The sequence below is a fragment of the Felis catus genome, chromosome C2 (genome assembly GCF_018350175.1).
Source record: "Felis catus isolate Fca126 chromosome C2, F.catus_Fca126_mat1.0, whole genome shotgun sequence".
NCBI classification, from domain to species: Eukaryota; Metazoa; Chordata; class Mammalia; order Carnivora; family Felidae; genus Felis; species Felis catus.
The window spans coordinates 142,787,013-142,801,091 of record NC_058376.1 but is presented as its reverse complement, the minus strand read 5'-3'; the positions used below and the strand labels follow the sequence as shown (position 1 = coordinate 142,801,091).

Sequence of the window (14,079 nt, the reverse complement as noted above, 5' to 3'; positions counted from 1 at the left end):
GTAAATATGCCACAATGTATTTATTCCTTCTATTATTTTATTTTATTTCAAAGTTGATTTATTTATTTTGAGAGAGAAAGAGAGCGAGCGAGCTGGGAGGGGCAGAGAGAGGGAGAGACAGAACCCCAAGCAGGCTTTGGGCTGTCAGTGCAGAGCTCGACAGGGCTTGAACTCATGAACCATGAAATCATGACCTGAGCTGAAATTAATTTTAGAATAGAATTGCTGGATCACAGGGTGTGAACATGTTTAAGCATCTTTCTAAATGGGTGCCCCAATTTAAATTCTTAACAGCATAGCTGTAATATATGCCCCCCCACCCCGCCCCACAGCACACACAATTGGTGTTCTCAGTGTTTTTCATTCATTACAGGTGTGTAATAGTACCTCGTTTTGGTCTTAATTTTCATTTATTTATGATTAATGAGACTGAGCCCTTTATGTTTACTGCTCATTTGCATGCCTTTCATGTTGTGTGGAAGTCTCTGAGCCCATCTGCTTTCTCTTACTAAGTTAAAAAAAATATATAGTCTAGAAGCAAATCTTTCATCATATACATACGTGGAAATTATCTTTGACCCCCGAAGTCTTTCCCTTTCTCTCTCTTAAATGGTGTCTTTTGAGAAAGAGAGTTTTTTCTTCATTTTAACTTAGACTAATTTATCTGTTTTTCTCCTTTTTGGGTTTTTGCTGTTCTTGCAGCTTGCTTAAAATATCCTTGCCTAACATAGGGTGTTAAAGACATCCTTCGATGTTTTCTTCTAGAAACTTTATTGTTTTACTTTTCTTATTTTAATCTGTGTAATCCATTTGGAATTGGTGTGTGTGTGTGTGTGTGTGTGTGTGTGTGTGTGTGAGAGAGAGAGAGAGAGAGAGAGAGAGAGAGAGAGTCAAAATTTCATTTTCGCATGGGCTCTTCTATTGTTCCAGCACCATGTATTGAAAAGACCATCCTTTCCCACCTCTGCTGGGGCACCTGGGTCAGAACTCTAGTGACTGTTTAAGTGTGGGTCTGTTGCTGAGCCCCACATCCTGTGACTTCTGTTTTGATGCCTATACCATCATAATTCCTATTCCTTTGCAATGAATTCGGTGTTTGACTGTAGGGATTCTCCAGCTTTGGCCCTCTTTAGCATAAATTTGGCTTTTCTTGGCCCTCTGTATTTGTATATAAACTTTAAAATTATCTTGTCAGTTTACAGACAGACACACATACACACACAGACCTGGTGAAATTATATTGATTCTGTAGATCCATTTATGGAGAATTCTGTTTGTTTACAAAACGGAATCTTCCGGGAACATGATTAATCACTCTGCTTACTTGGGTATTCTTAAATTAAATTTCTCACAATTATGTTTTATAGTTTCTAGTGTGCGTGTTATATTTATTCTTAGCTACTTTTTCATGCTCTTATATATTTTAATATTTTCTGATTATTTGTTGCTGGTATATAGAAATCTAAATTGATTTTTTATTCCACTACTTAGCTATATCATTTTGTTATTTAAGTTTCTATTAAGTTTAAGCTTATACTTAAATTTCTATTTTATCTGCAATTAGCTAACATTTATATGCTTCTGTTTTCTGATGTGTAAAAAAAGACATACTCTTGATAGTTCTAACTACACAGAGATAGTGTGATAATTAATTGAAATAATACATATCAAACACTTAGAACAGTTTTTAGCACATAATAATTGCTATACACATCTTGGGTATTATTATATATACTAACATAAAATGATTTCCAAGACATTGTTAACACACATAAATCAAAGCATCATAACTCCATCCATGTCTAAACAGCAATGATTATGTGTGCAAGTGTGCATATTTACATGAATGTGTAGAAAAGGCCAGAGAGAACACAAATTAGTGTGTTAATAGTGGATACTTCTGTGATGAGCATGAGATGGGAAAGTGTAAAGGACTTTATTATGTGTACTTCTATATTTGTTTTGTTTGTTGTTTTTTTTTTTTTTGTAATGAGACTGTATTTGATTTTTACTTACATCCCATAAAATTCTACTTTTAGTTTTTTGTTTTGTTTTGTTTTGTTGAAGGAGAGAAAGAGAGAGAGAATGAGCTGGGGAACGGCAGAGAGTGAGGGAGAGAGAGAGAGAGAATCCAAGCAGGCCCTGAGCTATCAGTGTAGAGCCTCACACAGGGCTCAGTTTCACAACCATGAGATCACGACCTGAGCCAAAATCAAGAGTTGGACGCCTGAGCGTCCCAGTCGCCCCTAATTATTCTACTTTTAAAAAGGCCCTATGGAGCATAGAGAAGAGCCAGAGAGCCCATAGGTCAGTATAATCTTTCAATGCTAGGGAGCTAGTTCCAAAGAGAAATTTCCAGGGCTCACCATTAGCCGCAGCCTCACACCTAGAAAGTTTGGATTTTAGATATACCTCATATGAAGAATGAACAGATCTCAGTGGTGATCAGAAATGAAAGGGGAGGGAGAGAGAGAGGAGGTCTCTTCGACGTCTAGGTTTCTGGTTTTGGTGACTGTGTGGATGGTAGCGTTAGTCAACAAAACGACAAACACTGGAGGCAGGTAGGTTTGTAGAGAAAAACAAAAGCCAATTCCATTCTGGTCCTCCAATATCTGAGAGATGTGTGTCCCATTCAAAGATCATTATTCTACACACACCATAGAATATTAAACTCCTTTTTCTTATGATGGTCTGCTTTCTCACAAAGCTGAACGGCTCTTTAAAATAACAACAAAATGAACTTTAGATGCTCTTCTGTTTCTACACAAACTAATAGGATCCCCAGTGACTGAGAAAAAATATTCCTCCTCCCCCTTTTCTCTGTTATAACCTCATGAGGGCCCCTAACTCACCAACCATCCATTCAGAAATGGGTGTGAGGTCCTGAGGCCTTTGGGCATCTGCAGGCAGGGTCCCTTTTTTTTATGTTTTGGTTGACCCGAGGTACACTGTCTCTACCAACACAGCATAACTCCTGAGTGAGAAGTAAGAATAAAATACCGTTAGTTTGTTGTTTTAGCTAGTTGACACAAATTGGTTGGCGTATTGTTTTTTTCTCTCAATGAATTCATTGTAGCACCGATTCATTATTCACAAAATTTTCATTAAATTTCCTGCAAGTTCAGGAAACTGGACCAGGCCTAGTATCTTGGATTTAAATATTAAGTGGTCATTGTCACTTTTATGACTCTCAGAAGGACCCTAAATCTATTTTCTGTATAAAGGAGTTACAGTACTTTACAATAGAATAGTGAATAGCACTTGAGAATATAGAGTGTGGAATTTTCAGTAATCCTTTATGGATCGCCTTGTATTTTTATCAATGTATCCAAACAATAAAAGTTTAATGAATTATCAGCATAAACACATAGTAATATCTCAGGCCTGAAGAAGCAATAGGGGTTTTCTCTTAGTTACCAAGAGAAGTCTCTATTGGATTTTATCTTCTCAGCAAAAATCAACAACACTGACATTTCTTGGAAGGTCCTTTGTGTTGAGACATGGTCTAGGTATGAGGATTTATGGTCGTTATTCAAGCAAAAAATAATTGAAGCTATCATTCAGTATGTGTGATTAGAAAACAATAGGCTAAGGAGAAATGTGGCTAAATGATAAAAAAACAAACAAAAGATGAGTGGGTAGTGTGTCATGAAATCTTGGCAATGGTTTTCCAGGGACTGTATCTTAACCCAATGGAAAGAAACCAATATATGGATTTCCTGACACTTTTACATACAGTTAGAATTTTAAAAAAACCTTATTTCTGAGACAGACACACACACACACACACACACACATCTACACAGTAAAGAACATAATTCTATGAATACTTTAGTCTAAAGCCAACATTCGATTTAGAAGATAATTAAGGGAAAGGGAATTTCTTCCTGAATTATCCACACTGACTTTCAAATAGTTCCCACTGGAAGTAGCGAAAAGCAAACCAACAAGAAAATACAGTCTTTCTGGAAATGTTTTAATAACTCAGTGTATTAGTTGCCTATTGCAGCTGTAACAATGATTGATGTCTTTCTCACACACAATATGAATCCAACCCATCCTTAGGTCCCCAAAAGTTCGAACCCTTAGAGCATAAAGTCAGGTTCAAAATCTGATCTAAATCTCATTAATTCTAAAGTCTCAAATCTCATCATTAAATCATCTAAAATGAGTGTGAATGAAGCTCTAGATATATTTCATCCTGGCACAAAATTCCTCTCCATCTGTGCACCTGTAACACTGAAGACTCAAGTTATCTGCTCCAAAAATAAAATTATGGGACAGGCACTGGATACGTTATACGTATCCCCATCCACTAAAGGAGAAAATGAAAGGAAAAAAGGAGGTCCCAAGCAATTTTGAAATTCAACTGAGCAAACTCCATTAGTTTTTTTTTATAATGTGTATTTATTTTTGAGAGAGTGCAAACAAGGGAGGAGCAGAGAGAGAGGGGGACAGAGGATCTGAGCAGTTTCTGTGCTAACAGCAGTGAGCCCTATGTGGGGCTTGAACTCATGAACTGTGAGATCATGACCCGAGTTGGACACTCAACTGACTGAGCCACCCGAGAGCCCCTCCATTAAGTTTTAAGGCCCAGAAATAGTTGGTTCCTCGGTGGTCAATGGATGCACCTTCTGGGCTCAAAGTTCTGTCCTACTGTCCCAAAGAATCATCCTTCCTTTTTCATTAAAGGTACTATGAGTTGAAAGCTGAGTAGTTTATTAGTCTGTTTCCTGCCTACAAGTTTTTGGGAGTTCAACAACTTGTGGTTCTCCTGGTATATCTCAGGAATTCATTCCATTAGATAAAATGTTTCTGCATGGGTCTCTTCTAAATGATCTCATCTCTACTTTTGTCTTCTGCTGAGATAGCATGAGGAGACCCATGATTCACATGACTCATCACTTCAAAAGGCCTTCTGTGTGAATGAATATTGTGACTTTTGTCTCCTCCAAGAACCTAGGAAAGGCTCTAGAGAATCAGCCTTGGATTTGTCTCCAGAACATACCTTCCTGACAGTAAATCTCTTAATTTTGGTATCATTTACAATCGGGATAAGGCTAAGCATTTACACCAAATCCTTGATTCTTTTTACATCATGGTTCTTCTCTCAGATTATCTCTTTTTTTTTTTCTCACATTTTACCATAGGCAACAAAGAGGACCAGGCTACATCTTTAACACTTTGCTTGGAAATCTCTTTAGCTGAATATCCAAGTCCATTGTCAGTTCTACTCTCCACTCAACTATGTGACCCACTTCAGCCATGCTTCCTGCTGCTGAATAACAAGGATGCCTTTTCTTTTAGCTTTCAATAACATGTTACCATTTATTTCTGAGTCTTTAGCAGCAACCCCTGTAATGTCCACATTTCAATCAACAGTCTTTTTATGATAATTTTTTATTTATTATCTGAAAGACAGAGAGCGTGCACGAGTGGGAGAGAGGGGCAGAGGGAGAGAGAGAGAGAGAGCGAGAGAGAGAGAATCTTAAGCAGGCTTCACACTCAGTGCAGAACCCAATGTGGGGCTTGATCCCATGACCCTGGGATCATAACCCGAGCGGAAATCAAGAGTTGGACACTCAACTGACTGAGCCACCCAGGCACCTCTATGATAATTTAAATATTCTCTAAGATGATAGGAGCTTAATTCCTTCTGAGCCCTCGTAGGCAGCACGTCAGTACCCATATTTGTACCAATAGTCTGTCCACAGGAATCTAGGCTTCTTCTTTCATGCACCTCAGAATTCCTCAGTCCTCTAACATTGTCAAATTCCAAAGCCACATCTACATTTTTTAGGTATTTGTTATAGCAGCATTTCCAGATACCAAAAAGTACATTCATTTCTTATTGTTGCTGCAACAAATTATCACAAATTTAGTGCCTTAAAATAACACAAAAATGTTCTCTTATAGTTTGGAGGGGCTGAAGAAGTCTGCTATGAGTGTTGTGGGACTAAAACCAAGGTGTTAGCTGGTTTGGTTCCTTCTGGAGTCTTTGAGGGAAGAATCATCTTCTTTGTCCTTTTCAGCTTCTAGAGGCTTCCTGTATTCCCTAGCTCCTGACCCCTTTCTTATATCACCCCAACCTCTTACTTCCATTGTCATAGCTCTTACTACTTTTATGATCTCTTGCCTCTCTCTTACAAAGACCCTTGTGACTATATCAAGCCCCCAGATAATCCAGGATAATCTCCCCACCTAAAAACCCCTAAATTAGTCAAATCTACAAAGTACCCTTGCCATGTTAAGATAACATACTCACTGGTTCTGGGATTAAGATATTGGATTGATTTGGTGGACATCTTTGGGGGAATCATTCAAAGAAAATAGATTTTTTTTGCTTAAATTATCCAATTTGGATATTTTTTTTAGCCCTCTATTTTTGGCATTTACTTATTCACTTGTCTTTTATTTAATTCATTAGCACTTGATAATCATTTCACCTGGACCAGACTCTGTATCATGTGTCAGGGCTAATAGAGATGATTACTAGGTTTTCTATACTCAGAGCCCAGAATGTCAGATCAATGGGGATCAATATCCTAGTGACTGTTTGTCATTAAGTAAAAGGACATAATCATGTATGTCAAGAATGTTTCAAAATATTGACCAACTGAACAGCCATCCTTTGGGAGTCCCGGGTAAAGACAGATGACCTGACAATACTCACACATTTATTCACAATTTTGAGCAATGTAAGAGGCTTTAAACCTGAATTTTTCTTTAGTATAAAGCATTTTGTGCATTTATCATAGAAATCCCAATCCTTAGACAATCCTGGTCCCTACCAATGGCTGACAAAGTTCTAGAAGCATTGAAAATGTTTACTAAATTCTTCTCAAACTGAATTTAATTGAATTTGGATTTGAGTTGCAAAGAAAGACCGCTTGGGAAAAACTCATCCTTTCTGTTGTAAGTGGGATTTGGGAAGAGTGTAATAAGGTTCTTTTTGTTTACTTCCACTTCATCTGGTGGTCAGAGAAAAGAAGCTTCTATCAGGTGTGACATAGAGAAATGAGATCAGAAGAGAAGACAGTGCCTGCCGGTTGGAATTGGAGATGTGATCAGGAGAGGTTTTTATTTTTCCCTCGGTAGTCTCTACAGAGCCTTGACAGCTGTATCCTCCCTAAAAAACCTTAATAACCCAACTACTGTGTTTGGCATTGGTGCTAGAGCTGCTGATCATCAATTTTATACTTGCTAATGATTTACGAGTAGCCAACCCAGTCCCAGAGTCTGCAGTCCATTAGCACTGGCAGCCATAGAGGAAATAGTGGCCTTGAGATGCTACACAGCTATAAAGAGCCAGGATTGTCTAGTCTCGACACTTTTTAATGCTGCCAATAACAGTGCGGTCTTGGACATAAACTCTGTTCCTGGCTCAAAAAATGACACTATCATTGATACCAAAGATTTATCCTATAAAAGACAGACTGTGCTGGTGTGGAGTCTTCTCATCTATAATCCAGAGGGCTGGGCTAAAATGGATCCTTTCACTGTGGACCAAATCCAGGCACCAAAGGGTTTGCTGAACAAATGGGTAGAATAAACATGGGAGTGTTTATCTGCCCTAAGGGTAAAGGCAAACAAATTAATTTCTATCTCCTTAACAGGTGCCTTGGCATTCCGCAAATGAGTGTGATAGCTACCAATGTCTCTTAGGTATCAGTTAAAGCATTCTAGAGGTTCTGTAAAATCCAGAGCCTTTGTCTCCTATCGCCTCTCTCCATTGGCCAGGTAGCAACGCTTTTTCTGTTTTTCTTTCCCTTATCATCATTATCAACTTATCATTTATTAAGCACCCACCATATACCAGGTACTTTAATGTGCAGCTTATTCAAATGACTCAATTTCATCGCTCCATTCAAGTGCCAATTTTAGGAGAAACTGCCTCCACACCCATAATCTTCCCAATTGGGCCCTTTGGGTCCCTTTTGTGCTTTCAGATACCTTGACGTGGGTCAGGGAAGAAACTCACATAGAGCAGCCAAAAATTACGGCCTTCAATGATGCAAAGCATGGGCAAGATGTTGTCTTACTTACATTATGACTAAAGAACTGGCTTGTGGGGGCTCTGGGTATGGAATGGGTTCATTGTGACATATTCAAAGACAGCAAGCCAGTGTTGGCAAATTTTACCTGAGTTGGAACCTCGGGACTGGTGAACTCTCTCCTACTCTGAGGCAGGAAAATAGCATTCATTGTAACACTTCTTGCTCTGGTCTACATACCCTGGCACTTTCCACACAGCCAATCCTCCTCTAGAAAATGGGCCTTAGGTTTCCACACCCTTAGTTTGGCACTTCTCTTCCTTGGACTTTCACCAATGTCCCCTTTCTACCTTTTACACTGAAGCCTTCACCAGGCTCTTATCCCCCCGAAAAGAATATGCAAGGTATCTAGAAATGCTTAGTTTTCCTAGATCTGGGCCCCTAACCGTTATTCACAGCAAATGTGTTTATTCTACCTCAAGGGTAAGAAGGTTCGGGGCAAAAATGTGGGTCCCAGGACGTCCAGAAAAAAAGAAATAAAGTTGAGTTTTATATTAAAAATTAGAACAAGTTGCATGTTCCTGGGAGAAAGTAGAGCATGGTGGCTGGGCTGTGTGTATTCTCAGGTCAGTCTGCGTGGGTGTGCAACCAGAGTCTATCGCTGACTAACTGAATCACTTAATGGAGTTGGCAGGTTTTTTTCCATCAAGGGTTAATAGTAAATAGTTTGACTCTGTGGCCATGCAGTCTTTATTACATCTACTCATTCTACCCCTGTAGCATGACAGCAACCACAAGCATTGCATAAACAAATGAGCACGACAGTGTTTTAGTAAAACTTTACTGAAAAACAAAAACAAACAAACAAAAAGAGATATTGGGCTGGACTCAGTTCATGGGCTACAGTTTACCACACACTCTGACCTATGCCAATTTACTTAATGATATGGACGGATTGTGTGTGTCTCCAAAATTCATCCCGGGAGGGTGGTACCTGGAGGTGGAGTGTTTGGGGGGTTTTGGGTCCTGAGGATGGAGTTCTCCATGAGGAGAGAGTCTTCATGAATGGCTTAGCGCCCATATAAAAGGGGTCCCAGAGAGCTCCCTCACCTCTTCTGCCATGTGAAGACACAGGGAGGTAGATTACCATCTATGAACCAGGAAGCAAGCTTTCACCACACACGGAATCTGCTGTCCCCTTTATTTGGGACTTCTCAAGCTCCAGAACTGTGAAAAATAATTGTTTGATGTTTAAGCCACCCAGTGTATGGTATGTTTGTGATAGTAGCCCCAAGAGGCTAAGGCACTTGGCTTCTATGACTTCATTTATAAAGTAGAGATAATAAGATACTACTAATGCATGTAAATTACTTAGAAGCATACCTGGCATTCGAGAAATTCTATTACTATCTTTGCTGTTGTTCCTATATAATTTTATATCCAGCTGCCAACTCAACATTTGCACTTGGTTATCTGATTGACATTTCAAATTTAATAAGTCCAAAACTGACCTCTTGATCATTCTTATCAAATCTGCCTCTCTCTCAGACTTCCCCATTTCAGCTGATGGCAATTCCATCATTCCAGTTGCTCAAACCAAAACCTTGGACTCAATGCCAACTCTATTCTCTCCCCCATATCCTATATTTAATCCAATAGGACGTTTTATTGGCTGTATATTTAAATATCACCAAAACCTGATCACCTGTCCCTATTTCTACCGCTACCACCTGGTGTAAGCCCCCATCATCTCTTGGCTGTAATTGGACCTTTTCATGGAAATTTGAGGAAAATCCTCCTCCTATCATTACTCTCTGGCTAACCCCACCGTCCCTCGTGTGGCTTACTAAAGTTGGTTTTACTCTATTTGTAACTATTTTAAAATCTTAACTAAAGTAAACGGGCACTATTTTCCTGACCACCATATGATCATTGGAGAATCTTAAGCATTATACGTAGGGAATAAAAGCGTTTCCAATCAGGCAGGACATTTGCCAAGGAAAATAAGAGGAGGGTGACTTAAATTTTCTGTGGTTCGCTCAGTTCCTGTACCTTACCAGATGCCAGGTAGAAGATTGCTCGATGGGAGCTAATTTAGTTACTTCCTCCTAACCAAGATGTGTTAAGTCTGGATGGGGCTGGGACTAGGGTGAAGACAAAGAGATGTTTGCCTGTGGTGCAAAATTTGAGAGGGTGCCCAAAACTCTGTAGTCAAGAGAAATACTACTTTAATGCAATATTCTAAAAGAATCAAATCAGCAAACTATGGCTCTTGGCAAAACCTCCTGTTTTTTGTCAGTGAAATTTAATTAGAAGAGACCTATCCATTTCTGAGGGAGTGGGTCACAACCCTGGAGGAAGAGCAGTAGGAAGCTGACCATCAAGCCTTCGTGCCTGGAACTGCCTCTCGCTAATAAGAATCACCTTCCAAATGACCCTGGTGCAATGGGAAGGAAATTGGCCAGGGAAGCTTGTTGACCAGCATTCTAGTTCAGGCACTGCCACTGGCCCCGGGCAAGCCTTGTAATCTCTCCTCATCCATGAAGTTAAAAGTTTGGACTTTGTCATCCTCAAAGGCCTTGTACTTCTAAAATTCTACAAAATCCGTTTGCCAAATGTTCTCTAGGTATCCAGTCATGTATGCCATTTGTCTTGTTCCTGAATCCTCTGCAATGCAATCACACTTTGCTTTTTTCCAACCAAGTTCCTTTCATTCTTAGCTTTGTGATGGTTGATTCCAGTGTAGTTAAAGTGCATCCTGGAGCTGCCTCCAAATCCCATTTAGTCCTGACTTATCAGCATCTCCCCGCAGAACACTGTGCTCTCCTTTTTGTGCAGGTGATCATGGTACATGCTAGAATTCTTCTCATCCTGTTGGTTTCATTCTGCAAGTGCTTTTATATCCTGTTCATACATCTGAATAATAATAACTGTAAGTTGGAGGCTGCTGGCTAGCAGCTTTATTCTTTTCTGAAGGTGAGACCAAAGTGAATAGGCATATAGCAGACACATTTACAGGAAATGAAAAGAAGAATGTGGGAAGAATTCACTCATGTAAGTGAGCCACCCCTTCTCTAAAGAGCTCCAAGCCTGGCTTTGGTGAGTAAAGGGAAGGCAGAGAGTGACCATAAGGATTTGGGAAATATGGTTCAACACCCTTGAGCAGTTGTGGCTAATACCGAAACTTCATCCAGTCGCTGTTGTAGTGCTTTTCTACAAATAAGTGTTTATTTACCACTGCTTTACTCATGTTTTCAAAAATACATTTAACTAGCACAGAAGCCACAATAAATTGAGATCCCCTTCCTCAAGCGTATCGATTTTTCCTATATCAATAGGTTTATTTCCTTTGTAAATATCTAATGAATTTGTGTAGGCACTAATATGAACCATCCCTCTATCTCTTACCTGTTTCATTTCCGAGAAAAAAAGAGAAAGGTAGCCATTTAACTCACATTAGCTTTTGATCTAACCAATAACCATCACAATTTTTCACATTTTTTCCTGTCAAAAATTTCCTGAAGAAATTTTCCATTTCCCACTCAGGAAACATCATGCCAGCCTGGGACTGGCTACCACAAAGACATACATCTTGTGGAAGACCCAGTGGCAAATAAGTGAATAGCCACTCCATCCGGCACCGTGCATCATTAGGGTTGGCGTAGGAAACATCTCTTCCTTTCTCCTCAAAATGATACCTACCGGGTCATCAGTCTTCAGGCACCATTTGTACCTCTGCTCTCCCTGCTCTGTCCCAAGCTAACTCCTTCTTAATGGATGTGGAGCCTGGCATCTTTTCTTTCCATGTGTACCCACTCATCTTCTGCCTACGCCCTTGCTGTCATCTCTATACAGTTCTGCCAGGAAATTAATTTTCTTCAAGAAGCCAGAAACACAAAGGACCAAAGAAATTGTCCTGGAGAGCCTGAACCATCAGTAGATGTGATGGACATAACATGGCACAGGTTCCCTGAGACCCGTTTGCTCTTATTGTTATTGGAGAATCCACATTTCCTTTCAGTAAACGTCGATCATCATTTTAAGGGCCGTTTCCTCACCAAAATGATGCTTTACAAAGCAGGAGTGTCTTTTATTGTTTACAACAATGGCTTTTGCTATTTTGTAAGTATATGCAAGCATTTTAAAGCCCTTTGTGTTTGTACAAACAACATTACAAGACTAGAATAATTTGTTTTTAAAAGACATAATCATCTATAATCCCACTATCTGAGTATGGGAATATTTTTATTCTTAAGTATCTCTTTCCAATCTTGGTCTCTACGCTTAAGTCTATTTTTATTTTTATTTATGTAGTTTTTAAAAATGTGTAATGTTTATCATTTATTTTTGAGAGAGAGAGAGAGAGAGAAACAGACACAGCATGAGCAGGGGAGGGGCAGAGAGAGAGGATGAAACAGAATCCAAAGCAGGCTCCAGGTTCTGAGCTGTTAGCAGAGCCTCATGCAGGGCTCGAACCCACGAACCGTGAAATCACGACCTGAGCTGAAGTCAGACGCTTAACCAACTGAGCACCCAGATGCCCCCTAAGTCTATTTTTAAAGTTGCAATATTTATGTATATATGCAAACTTACTTACCTTCTGTCACAGGACTTTCCCACTACGCAGCCTCCACTGATAACATTTTTATTGTCAACTTAAGAATCTACTAAGTGACCGGATAGTCATTTGTGATAGTAAAGCTGTCTGTTGCTCCAGTGTTGGTTAAGTAACTTTGGGGGATGTGGTCTCAACTTCCATTTCCACCTACTGTCTTTCTTACCTGTGCTTATTACAGAGATTCTACTTTTTTGATCCCTTGATTCCATGGTGAGCATGTGACTTCGTGAAAAGTGAGTGGAAGTCTTATGGTGCCGTTTCTTTCTCTTTCTATTCTTTCCATTTGTTTTCTCTCTGAGACACAACGATGAAGCTAGAGCAGCCACTCTGCAACCAGGAAGCTACAGGCATTGAGGACTACCCTAAGGATGGCAAAACCGAGTGACAGAAGAGCTTGGATTGTTGAGCCATTGCACTGGCCCTGAACCACCTAATTTTAGAATTGATATCACGGAGACAAATAATCTTTTATATTTTAAAATACTGTGGTTGTACTTTCTGTTATTTGCAGCTGTACTTATTTGTTAATGATACAATTGACAAGCCATATGATTCTTTTTGATATAACTGCCCCTATACCACCGAAGACTCCCCAGCTGTGACCATGCCAATACCACAAACCATGACCCGGATGATGACACAGTAGCAGCTGCCATGAAGTTTCCATGTTGGTTTTCCCCGTGAAATTCAGGAAGCAGATACTGGTGTTGGAAATGCTTGAATGAATTCTTCACCTCCGACGGCTCTCAATCAGTTAAGGCAATCCTTTCTTCTACTACCCAAGGCTTGTTAGGATCAAAGTAGAAATCTCCAGATAAGGACAGTGGTGAGAAGCTGTTGGGAGCATGTGATGATGTTATTTTTATTATTATTATTATTTATTTAGGAAATAAATGCTGAGAGCCTATTATAAGCCAGACATTGGGTTAAGGCACTGGGGTGCCCAGATGGCTGATTGAGGAAATTTCTTATCTGCAACATGGGTTGAAGTACCACCAGACAGTATAACAAAGGCACTTGAGAGGAGAATCCAAAAATGGAAGGTACCAAATACGTAACTGCAAGGAAAATAGAGAAAGGTGGTTGCAGGTCCAAAGTCAAAGGCAGACAGACTAACAGAAAGAGCAAAGGATGAAAAATTCTTCCCTGTCTTGCAAGGTCTTCCAGGTGGACCAAGAATTAAACTTACATGGACAAATTAACAAGGGGAAAAAAAATCGAAGTATTATTACATGCACATGTAGGCCCAATAATGAAATGGAGACCTAAAGAAATAGCCAAGGCAGATGGTTTTTGTATTTAAGACTATTAATATGTGAAGGATTGCCAAGACAAACAAAACAACTTTGAGAGCTTCGGTTAGTATGAAATTCTAACCGGTACTTGGCCTGGGGGCAGTAAGCTAGTGAAAAGTCACAAGGTTTGTTTATATAGCCCTTTTGGCTCTAAATTTGCTATCCCTGATGA

The 14,079-nt window shown here is 39.6% G+C and overlaps 1 long non-coding RNA gene across 1 annotated transcript in view; it reads right to left on the bottom strand.

Moving 5' to 3' along the window:
- Positions 1 to 8,048, bottom strand: part of LOC109491730 — a 31,420-nt gene extending 23,372 nt beyond the window's left edge. Inside the window, exons 1-2 of the long non-coding RNA XR_006585582.1 lie at positions 7,954 to 8,048; positions 2,853 to 2,974 (exon numbers count right to left, since the gene is read on the bottom strand). This is a non-coding gene — a long non-coding RNA (uncharacterized LOC109491730). The remainder of the gene's footprint in view (positions 1 to 2,852; positions 2,975 to 7,953) is intronic.
- Positions 8,049 to 14,079: the final 6,031 nt, after the last annotated feature.